At 40.6% G+C, this 11,534-nt stretch overlaps 3 long non-coding RNA genes across 3 annotated transcripts; 2 read left to right on the plus strand and 1 right to left on the minus strand.

Moving 5' to 3' along the window:
• Positions 1-6,330: 6,330 nt before the first annotated feature.
• On the plus strand, positions 6,331-6,854 carry LOC306968776. Its single transcript, XR_013793281.1, has 3 exons — positions 6,331-6,412; positions 6,496-6,673; positions 6,751-6,854. It is a non-coding gene; the product is annotated as an uncharacterized lncRNA (long non-coding RNA).
• Positions 6,855-6,935: 81 nt separating this feature from the next.
• On the plus strand, positions 6,936-8,490 carry LOC306968775. The gene is made up of 3 exons (XR_013793280.1): positions 6,936-6,974; positions 7,122-7,246; positions 7,528-8,490. It is a non-coding gene; the product is annotated as an uncharacterized lncRNA (long non-coding RNA).
• Positions 8,491-8,746: 256 nt separating this feature from the next.
• On the minus strand, positions 8,747-11,084 carry LOC306969265. Its single transcript, XR_013793307.1, has 3 exons — positions 10,420-11,084; positions 10,160-10,239; positions 8,747-9,943 (listed from the first exon to the last, which is right to left on the minus strand). It is a non-coding gene; the product is annotated as an uncharacterized lncRNA (long non-coding RNA).
• Positions 11,085-11,534: the final 450 nt, after the last annotated feature.

The following is an 11,534-nucleotide window of genomic DNA, read 5'->3' on the forward strand; positions in this document are numbered from 1 at the left end:
AAAGCAACATGTCGCAAGGTCGGTAGACTTTATCCCGGTTAAAAGTGATACATTTGATCAAATAAGTGTGTTGTACGTCTTTGAAACCTTTATCAATCTACTTGTTTTGTAGACAAGCTTTTCGCACATCCAGGAATTTGTGATGTTACAATCGCTAATATTAACACCATTAAGACAACTATTCCTTAACTCTGCAACGTGTGCACCTCTACAGTGAGATTGACACGTATCTGCGGTGTTAAAACGTACATTTGTCCGAACTGGCTCCTACTTGAGTCTTGTTTTGGAACTAATTCAGTTGTTTTGACAAAATTTGATGGAGATAAACTGATTTCTTTCTGAACATACAGAAGTATATGGCGATAGTAGCAGGAGTAGTGGCGCAATAGTCAAGACGGTCCATGAAAAGTGTTCGAAAACTCACAGACGAACATTACAATCTACCGACTTCGTCAAAGCCTAGATGTAAACGAGTCACTTGTAAAAGATACTTACCAGAGAAATCCATGTTCGTCGTAGTTTCCATCAGGTAGACGTTGATTTCCGCTGTGTCGATCAAATATCCGCTGTGTCGATCAAAGTCGTCTTGGAGCAGAAAATGACGTACTGTCTCGAGCGTAAGCTTTGTCCAGAATGGCCGATCTTTGCGTCACTTGTAACATGTAACATGCCAGACCAAAACCGTCCAATCAGAAAGGCCTTCCGGAACACGAGGGACTTTTATTGCCATGACGATGACGACTGTTCTGCATTACAGAGATTCTGTTTTGATTTAAATTGAAATGGAATTTCAAATAGATACAGTAGAAGGCATCTAATGGATACGCCCATATATGGTCATGTTTGAAATCAGTTAAGGGGGAAAACAATTTGGAGAAAAATCTAAACTTTCTCTAATTATTCAAAAACTACTTTAACAAACGCTGAATTATGAATATAGTTTCTACTAAATAAAGATACAAAGACATGGGGAGGAGCAAAGTGGTTCAACAGACCATAATGACAGAAAAAACAGAGAATGCTAACATGATGCTATGTGTTAGCTCCGTGCTAATGCTAATGCTAGCTAGTGCTACCTATAACTGCCGTTTTTTTCACTTCTACTGAACAATCTGCTGTGAATAAACATCCATATGGGCCTGATTTACACTTGACTTTATTTGTATGTGATAAATAAGTTTATATTTCGCCCTGAAATGGCTAAAAAGAGTGAAATTTTGTTTCCCTAAAGATTCTATTTTCCCTCTCGGTGAAGCCACGCCCCCTTCTATTAATCCAGTATTCACCCAGACCATGGTATAACATGGCTGAAATCTCCTGATATGATGCTGAAAAGATTTTTCTTCACCAGCATTTTGTGACAGTTCAGTCATGATACTTTCAGCCCTCAAAAACTTGCGATCATCAATGAAAAATGTGGACAGATGTTCACAACAGTGTGGAATAAGTAAGTGAACCCTGTATTAAATATCTGTCTGACTCTTCTTTTGCAGCAATAACTGCTTTCCTGTAGTTGCAGATCAGACGCTCACAACGATCAGGATGAATCTTGGATCATTCCTCTTTACAAAACTGTTGCAGTTCAGCCAGATTCTTGGGTTCACTTACTTATTCCACGCTCTCCTGTGAATGTTTACATGTTGTGGCCAATAAAAATGTGATCAAATGTAAATGTTTGGGTGCCATTAGTTCAAGCAGACACTGTTTAATAATTGTTATGATTTTGATGAAGATCAGACCACATTTTGTGACCGATTGAGGCAAAAATGTGAGAAATTCCAAAACGTTCACATACATTTTCCGCCCACTTTAGGCAAGGTGGATATAAACATGGACTGAGTCTACTCCACATCCTAAAACACTTTCCTCTTCAAACCCTAGTGTTGAAGATTATTTCGTTGAGACTTTATGAATTTGAGAGCATGATTATGAAATCAAATGTTTAAAGGAATAGGCCACCGTTTTTACATACTGAGATATGTTCTCACCTTAGCTTTGACGAGTTCTTTAGGACCTGTCTGATCTTCACCCGTGCCTTCAGTCACGTAAACTCAGCACAGACGGCGTTAGCATTTAGCCTCTCCCTCTCTCCTCTATAGCTCCAAAACAGGTCAAGATAGAAGCTACCAAGCTCTTCTACGTTTTCCCTATTTAAATATGGTTACGTGAAGTGTTCCACTACAAAGTATAATTACACAAAATTAAACAATGTGGATTTTCTAAGCGGATAAAAGGGGGGACTATATTGTAAGGCGTAATAATACCAGGAGTAGTTCGAAATCCGTGCAGTAATCTTCACTTTACTGTGCGGATGCCAAATTACTCCTGGTATAATCTAATAATCTAATAATATCTAATAATCTAATCTATAGTCTTTTCTCCTGTTTTCTCTGCGCGGACTCTGGGCTGTAACGGCCTCACTCTCATTTAAACTCTCTTCTTACTGTGTCTGGTGGGTCTAGAGCATCAGGACAGTAGTTTGGCGAATGGACGAGAGTAAAAAGCCGTTCTCCGTGGCCTTTTTGTTGAGTTGAATCCACACGGTTCTCATGAACACAGTAACTTACGGTAACTCGGGTTCTCTGAATGTGCACAGTCTAAAACGAATTGGGCGACTCACAGGCGAATTCTCAGTGGTCAGACAGAAATAACCTTCAGGTGCAGGTTTCAGTTACTTTTAAATCAGCGGTTCCCAAACTGTGGGTCAGGGACCCGAGGTGAGAGAATGGGACCATTTGCCATTTTCTATTTTAAAAAGGGAAATAGACTGGTAGTCGTCCTAAATCCCAGTCTCACAGTGGCTTAGTGGTTAGTGGAACTATTTTGACCATAAATGGATTCGCTCTTTGTCGAATAACCATGGGACGTGTACTGTAGGGCCCCCGTGTGGATTTTTGCTTAGGGCCCCAGAAGGGCCAGCACCGGCTCTGACAACACGGAGCTAAATTACCAAACCTTCAGTTAGGGCCAGTAAATAGTTACATTAAATGCAATACGACCTAAGAAAGAGTGAATGGATTGTGCTTATATCCACGTGGTGCCCCCAGCTGGCAGGAGGAGATGCAACAGGCGCCAGGCCACATATAAGATCATGATAACAGACAGGTTCAAACATACATTAAAAGAGGACTAATGTGCTTTAAGGAGTGCAGTCAGTCAGGTCCTCGAGGAAGGGGGTTCCGCCCGGCTCCGGGAAGCTCAAACAGAGGTTCAGGGGTTCACCTCGGGGCACGAAAGCTCAGAGAGCCTGCTGCCGCTGCACCTGTCTGGGGGACATCCCTGGCCTCCACACGCCACTCCCTCGCCGCCATCGCTCCAGTCCATAGTGTCGGCCTTGCTTGTGTGGCACTAGGTGTTTTACTTTTTAAGATTAAAATAGTTGCCCCCTAATTAAAAACTCTTTAAGGTCATTTAACTAAGTTTAGATGCTGTTTATAATTGTTTGCTTTTTGCAATGTTAAGGTTTTACTGTTTTATGTGACATGCAATACTTGGGTGCACCAGCAGAGGGCGCTTGGTGCATTTCGTATCAGTAGCTGGCGCTGTAGAAGAAGTCCTGCCAGTACATGATATGAGAGAAACAGAGGCAGCAAGCTCCGTAGTAAATACTGTTGTACATGTTTCGCAGGTAAGCTGGTTGGAAAAACGCACACATAAACAGTAGTAGAGTTTCTCCAGCACCTTTTAGATTAAGTTTTGTTTAGTTTGGAAGTGCTTTGTAAACTTTATTTTGTTTGAGACGAGTATCAGACCAAGTTAGCATTTCTAAGATGGCGGACGTTGGTCCAATGGTTACCGCGGTGACCAAGCAAAATACCATTTAATACAGTATGAGGTTGTGTTCGCGAAATAGGTACTCAGATGTGCGTACTAGTAACCTGGCAGTAGCCAGATTGGTATGTGTAGAACTAAGAGTTCTACGTTATCAATCTGGGATGGCTGCCATTCCGTCTGTCCGTGAAAAGGAGGGACTTTCTGTACAATACTTCGACCTGATTGGGTGAAGTGCCAGCAAGTACCCGCCTTCCATAATACGCTTTTAGCCAATCGTAGCATCAAGCCAAGTGACGTATCAGACGTGCGCCAGGAATGACAGGTGGGCCGTGTTTACTGAAAGTAAGCCCATTGTTGGATATCTACGGAGAAGTCATCATGTCATCGTGCAACGACTTTTGCCGATTTTGCAAGACAAATCTGCGCATAAAAGGCGTTTTAAGCAACACAAAGTTGATTTTTGAACATCGTCAATCCTCTGACGAGAAAACTTTGCATGAACGATTGATGGACGTGGGATGTAACTTGTCAGAAGATTCATCAAAATCATCGCGAATGTGCAGGTCATGCTTCCGTCTATTGGAGAGGATAGAGGGGGACTTTGCCATTTTAACGAAATGGAAAGAGGCCGAAAGAGAAATGACGGGGGAAGCATCTTTTTCAGCTAAACGGACGAGAGAGTATACTCCATCTAAAACTCCGAGGTCTATTAAAAAACAGCGGCCCAAGCCACCAACGCCAAAACAAGCCACTGAAGCCAGTGACACCACCGCTTGCCGTGTCCCCGGACCATCGACCGCGATGCCATTACGGCAAACTCTGACAGAGGTAAGTTAAAAAAAAAGAACTAAATGAATTGCCGTAGCCGTGATAATGTTAAGCATGGTACAATGTGTTATTGTCTACAATGTTAAATGTTTACCCTATGACACGAAACGTTTTTAGATTGTATAAAGTGAACACATTTTTTAAGTAGCCTAACTATTTTCAAGAGGATCAAAAGGGTAGGGGGAGGGGAATTTGCACAGTACTGCAACAGTAGGTGAGATAATGTGTTGATAGGGGACAAATGATTTTGAATGTAAAACAGACATTATAAAAGTCAAAACAGCAGACTGTAATTGTCTCACTGTAACTTTGAACATTGACATTGATTTAACTTATAACTGAATATTTTGTTTTTTCCCAGGTGTGTGTTCACTACAGATCACAGCGTAGGTCTGACAAGATAAAATGCCCCACAGACACGGCAGGCATTATTGAGAACATCGCCAGAGGAAGATGGACAACAGCTGCCAACCTCATTGTGAGGCACCAGGAGTTGTTTTCAGAGATGAAGCGCCTGGTTCTGCATGTTATAGAGGATGAGTCCAAACTGCTGTGTAACCCGAATAAGGGTTTCATGTTGTGGAGGACCTCAGCTGATGATTTGAAAACATTTTCATTTGAAAATCTTTCTTCTGACCTACAGAAGCTGTCACCACTTCTGTTTTCTTTTTTTTCTACCATCACAAACCAGACCCAACATTCGACTTGTGCAGCTGCAGCTATTGCTTTGAGAGGAAGAGAAGCGCGTCTCTCGGCTTTTGCTTATTATATTGACAATGTTTTACTCTATGGAGGAGCCAAAAAAGCAGCCTTTAAAAGACTCTCTAAGCTGGGAATCTCAACTTCACATTCTTGTGCCATTGGCAAACAGAAAGAGTTAGCCAGAAGTTGCGGTGCAGACCTCCATCTGCTAAAAGTTGAAAATGAAATGTATTTGAACACTCCAAATGACAACACTTGCACTACTGAAGGTGTGTTGTCTGTTGATGCATCATCTGACCCAAACCTTGAGGGTGCCAGGGAAAGTGTGCAGTTTCTCAATCTTTCAGGTAAGAAATATAGAAAATATGTTTTGCTATTGTCATTGTTGTAGTGCAGTCATTTATTTTTATTCTTTATTTATTTTAACAGACAGCCAAATTCCATTGGATGGCATCGCAGCGACACATGAACCTTCTATACAGCAGCAGGATGAGAGTTTTGATTTAACCTCCTTCTCCATAACTGAGGAAGACATGTTGGATCTAGGTGTCTCATCTTTGCCTACAGCTACAAACTCACAGTCATCTCCCCCACCTTCATTTTCCTTAATATTTGACAATCTGGACTTTTTCATACATACACATCACCAGTCTCTTGCCCAGGGAAACAAGTCCCTCCATTGGATACACCACATGGCTGTTGAGGACAGAGTCCCAATATACCAACTCTCCAGAGACAAGCCAGTCCAGCCAGTCATAGATTATGACATTGGAAAATCTCTACCTGGTCCTGACACACAAAACCACATGCGCCTTGAATACATTGTACTTGGCAGCCGGATTCTCACCCAATATCTCCATGCATTTCAGCCATTATCAAATGTTGGAGTCAATCACATTCCTCACCAGTATTCTGTGGAAATGTCTGCTGCCTCTGTTCATGTATGTGGAAACTGAAATATACCTCTATAATGTATCCAAGTGCTACACACTGCAAATACATCAAACTTTAATGTGTTTATTTTTCTTTAGTATCCCCTTGGACTTCTGTTCAAAAATGAAAATCTGTCAAGTGACTTGACACAAGTTTTGCTTCACTTGCAGAAAGAGTAAGTTGTGACTTCACACTTCTCATTGAATTTGCTTAATGTGGTCAACTAAATTATTTTATTGTGGTGTTTAATTTTTCTAGATATGTTCCACAATGCACCCAGGGACAGTCCAGCATTTTGGTTGGTGGAGATAGATTGACTGAAGGTAACAGCCGAAACATACAATGGTCCTTTGCTGAAGGAGAAGACTCTCAGGAGAGACTAGAAGGACTTGTTTTTAAGTTTGAGGATTGGCATGCCATAAGAAACCTCTATGAAGTTAGTAATATTTGAGCTATAACAAACCACCATCATATGATATTTCACAAACATTAATATACTTTATTTTTAATTAGATCTATCATCGGATTTTTTTCAAAACGGAGGCTGCCAAAGATCACGGAACACTGGTATCCAATATGAATAAGTTGAGGTACAATATCGAATTATAAAAAATGGGAAATATTTTAAGTGAATATTTGTTTGCTGTATAATGATTTGATTGCATTGTTAACTTTCATTACTGTTTTTACAGAAGGCAAAAAAAAAAAGAAGTCCAAGCACAATGAATTCTGACTTGGTACTTCAGCATCACTGCATGCTTAATGGTGTTAAGTGTTAAGTTAATATAATCTGCACGATTAAAACTGTGAAATGGATATGCCCAGTTCCTGGGTATATGGTATATCTGTTATCAAAGACTCATATTACCTTATACTATATGCAGATGCAGCAACGCTAAACAGGGTCCACATGCGGCATTCAATGCCTATAAAGACTTTGTAAAGAAAGACACCACTGCACTCTTCATTGCTGCAGCGCTGGAACATTTTCAGCTGACAAATCTTGAAGGTAATCAAATTAGTGTAGTATGGTCCAAAATGAGAGCAGTGATCATTTGTGTGCCCCTTCACCCATACTACAACACACTACAGGTGAATGTTCATTGTGTTTAAATTATTGTCAACATGCTAAAGTTTACATTTTATCTTTAAAGTATTTGTTGCTGCAGTCACTGTTGGCTTTTTATGGCACATCTGCACATTCACCTGAAGTTTGTACCGTGTATATATATACTATTTAGATATGCTGCATGCTGTAAAATAATGATATTTTCTTTATTTTTTTTAAAGATGCTCCAGAGGGATTCATTCCTGATCATATCCAAAATGGGTCTACAGATATGAAGCGAACCTGGCTACATGATGCAGTGGCTGGAGTTGTGGACAGATTTGTCACATTTGATGACATTGCGGACATAGCATCTGGTGTCAAAGATGCTTGGATACAACCGTCCACACAGGTGAAGGAGTTCCCGTGCCGCCAGCCAGGATGTCCTATCATCTACAAATACGGAAAGGCCAGAAATACCCATGAGCGCGTTGTGCATGGCCTTCCTTCAACATCACTGACTACACCTGCTAGACCAAGAACCCATTTGATAGACCACATTAAACACCACACAGAAGCCAGGCTCAGTTTTGGGTTGTTCCTATTAGACATGCAGGATGCAGTGAAGGAGGGAGATGGAGAGAGGCTGCTCCGATTGTACACTGTAGCCCTCTTATTCTATAAAGCTTATGGACATCACCAGTATGCTTATAGTACCTTTTTATTAACTGTACAGGTTAATGCCACACTTTCGCCATCTCTAGCACATAGCCTTAAATGGAACAGGTTCTGGAATGGGAAGGGTGGTAAGGGCAAAAATATTCCCCTGGACCTACATCTCGAGCATCTCAACAACTTTCTCAAGTCCTTTTTAAAGCGTAGTGGTCCAAACTTGACCGAACAGGCTGCAGATCGCGTCAGCAAGTCACTTGGTGTCCTTAAAGAAATGATGGACACAACAGATAGTGAACTGGAAGTGTCCAAGAGTAGCGGTGTCCATCACACTGCAAATCTAACAGAAGACATTGCATGTCTAGTGGACATTTTCAAAGAGGCAAGGGTTTTTCAAGATATCACAGGCAGACAGTTCACCGCATTCCCAACATTCAGCAGGGATCTTTTTTCAAAGTTAAAACACACCGAGCTGTGCGGATGGATGAGGTCAAAACTACATGAGTGGAGGAGTGTTCCCATTTAGTATGTGTATAGTAAAACTAAGGACACTGAGGACGACTCCTGATTTTATATATTATCTTTTTTGTATGTTCAAATCCTTTATTTTTAACTCTGTGTGTGTGCTAGCAAAAGTAATTTATCATAATTTGTTTGGTTTATATTATAATTTTTGGTTTATAAAAGAAACACTTGCAATAAATGAAAATGTATTTATTGAAAACTTGCTTTTTAATTTACATACATTTAAGTTGTGTTTACATAATGTTAACAATTTAAATAACTAATGATACCACACATCTGAATCTCTGCTGCTGTGTTGTGTTTCCATGTCAAAGTCATCATCCTCTTCATCATAGTAACCTCGAAAGTACAGATCTAGATCGGACGACGGCTCCTCAGGTGGAGTTGTATGTGCGTATTCAAAATCTCCAAATACTTCACTGATTATGAGTAAAATCTCTCTGGCATGCTCCAATTTAAAGACCGGCAGATTATTGACAATGTAATCAATGTCAAAAATATATGCACAGTGCTCCAATACTGCAACAACAAGCTCTGTGCTGAAACCAGTACAAAATGCCTTGCTTGTAAAGGTATGTTCAACTTTAGCACCTAAAGAGCCCATATACTCCTCTAGTAAATCTTGGACCAACTCTTTATCAGCAGGTGTAACATTTCTGCATTTCAGTGGTACGGAAGAATGATCAGGCAATGACTCATAGGTAGGAGAGTGCTCCGGGCAGCCATCATTCTCACATGTACATTGTGAGTGACAAAATGTACAACATAAATGACCTGGGTTGACACTAGTTGTATCGTCTTCAAAATGAGTATAAAGCGCTTGTCGAAAGCAGCTTTTGTTGGCCTTGGCAATCAACTCTTTAACTGTAACATCATGCTTAGACTGTTTAATGACATACAATATGGCATGTGACTGCTCCCCATCTCTACCAGCTCTGCCAACCTGTTGAACAATGGCCTCCACATCTTCTGGTGACCCATACATGACAACATGGGAAATGTTGGGTAAATTTAATCCCATCCCCAAAGCTGTGGTTGCAACTACAATCCTACATTGCCCCTCCCCTTGAAGAGATTTTAACACCCTCTCTTTGTGCCGTTGCAAAGTGTTACTGTGGAATATTCCGAGGAGGAGGTTTTCAGACCTTTGGGTTTTGTCTCTGTCCACCCATGCTTCTTCACCAAGTTCTGCTTTAAGATAGCAGAAAACTCAACCAACTACTTTTAGTGATCGGCAGTAGATGATAATGGGAGCCATTGTCAGTCCTTTTTCTTTAATCATTTTCACAATCCAGTCCAAACAACTAAGGTTGCTAACTGGAACAGTGCACAGTCCAAGTCTGATGTTTGTCCTGTTGGGGCTGACTGTCACTTGTATTGCAGCATCCATGTGTAAAAGCTTGGTAACGTGGTCTCTCTGCTTGGTCTCTGCAGAAGCAGTCAGTGCTAACACAGGGGTTCCTGTAATTACAAAAAATAAAAACATCTCAGCAACAAATTTACTAATGAATGACTGATATAAACAATGATTTATTATTTTTTTGATAATATGTAAATGTAGACTGTATTGTTTGACCTACCATTAGATTTATTATAAATTACAGAGTACAAACAAAAGCAATACTAAAGGTCTATAAATATGTATATAGATCATGTTTATTATAAATGCTAACGCACCTTCAGGGACAATTGATCGCAGTTCTGCAATCTTGGCAAATGACTCTCTAAAGGCTGGCTTCCCTTTAGCACCTTCTCCCCTGAAAAATAAACGCACGGGAGGTTAAGACAGTACAATGTACAATGTTTACTGTATGCTTCTTGTGTAATAATGTGACTACATGCTCGTATAGATTGGCATAACATAATTAAAACCTCACAATAAAGCTTATGAGCAAAACAATCCATTGCAGTAACATTGTAACATTTGCAATACGTACCATTTGTATGTGGCGTGCACTTCATCCACGACAACTCCAACCAAGTTATCTTGATAGACCTTCGATGAAAGCATGCTCCTCCACTTTGAGTTTAGCAACCATGATTCTGGGCTACCGAACACCAGCTGGTAATTGCCATTCAGGACTTCACCGTCATTGTCACCTAGCTTCACAGCAGAAATCCCCAGCTTAACAGCTTCGGCAACTTGGTCGTCCATGAGAGCCACCAACGGAGAAACAATGATAACAATAGGAGTCGTCTGTAGCTTCTTCAGTTGTTTCACAACGAGCGGAGTAAGCTGATAAATCAAACTTTTGCCAAATCCAGTCGGAAGAAAAGCACAAACATCTTTCCCACTCACAAATGCACTAAGTGCTTCTCTTTGCTCCTTTTTTAAAAGAGAAATTCTCGCTATTTTAGCTAAAACCAAGTCAATTGCGGAATCAACAGGTGAGTCCTCCAGCGTAGCCATGTTTGTTATGCCGCGGCTAGGCGCTTCTGACTGTCGTCATTCCTACATGTCCCGCCCCAAACCACACTGCTGCCATGTCATTGGTCCGACTCGCTGGTTGTTACGAGACGGACGTATTAGCGGGAGTCTTTCAAGATGGATTTGTTGTGAGACTGAAAATTCAGATCTCGCGACAATCCAGCTTGCAGCGCAAGGTTAGCGTACTAGTACTGTGCTAGGGGCAATTTGTGCGGTAGGGATTGCCAGGTTTACATTTTTTGTGTTTTGTTGCTACAATAAGCACATCAGTTATGTGTACGGCTAAGCTACTAGTGTACATGTGCTAAGGCAGGAAAATGGAGTCACACAGTACAGTAGGTCAAGTTTCAAGTAATAATATGGTACAGTAGAAAGGTAATGACAAAAGATACATACATGAATAAATAAGTGACTAAAGACATGATTAAAAGGTAATTCATGCATGATTGAAAGGTAGTTAAAAACAGTTAAAAAAGGTTTTTGCTCAGTCATTAAGAATATTGTAAAATTGTTCAACTCCAGACTTTAAGTATTGTTTTGTAAGAAGTCCTGCCAGTACGTGATATGAGAGAGACAGAGGCAGCAAGCTCCGTAGTAATTACTGTTGTACATGTTTTGCAGCTT

The sequence above is a fragment of the Gobius niger genome (genome assembly GCF_951799975.1).
Source record: "Gobius niger genome assembly, chromosome: 10".
Lineage (NCBI taxonomy): Eukaryota > Metazoa > Chordata > Actinopteri > Gobiiformes > Gobiidae > Gobius > Gobius niger.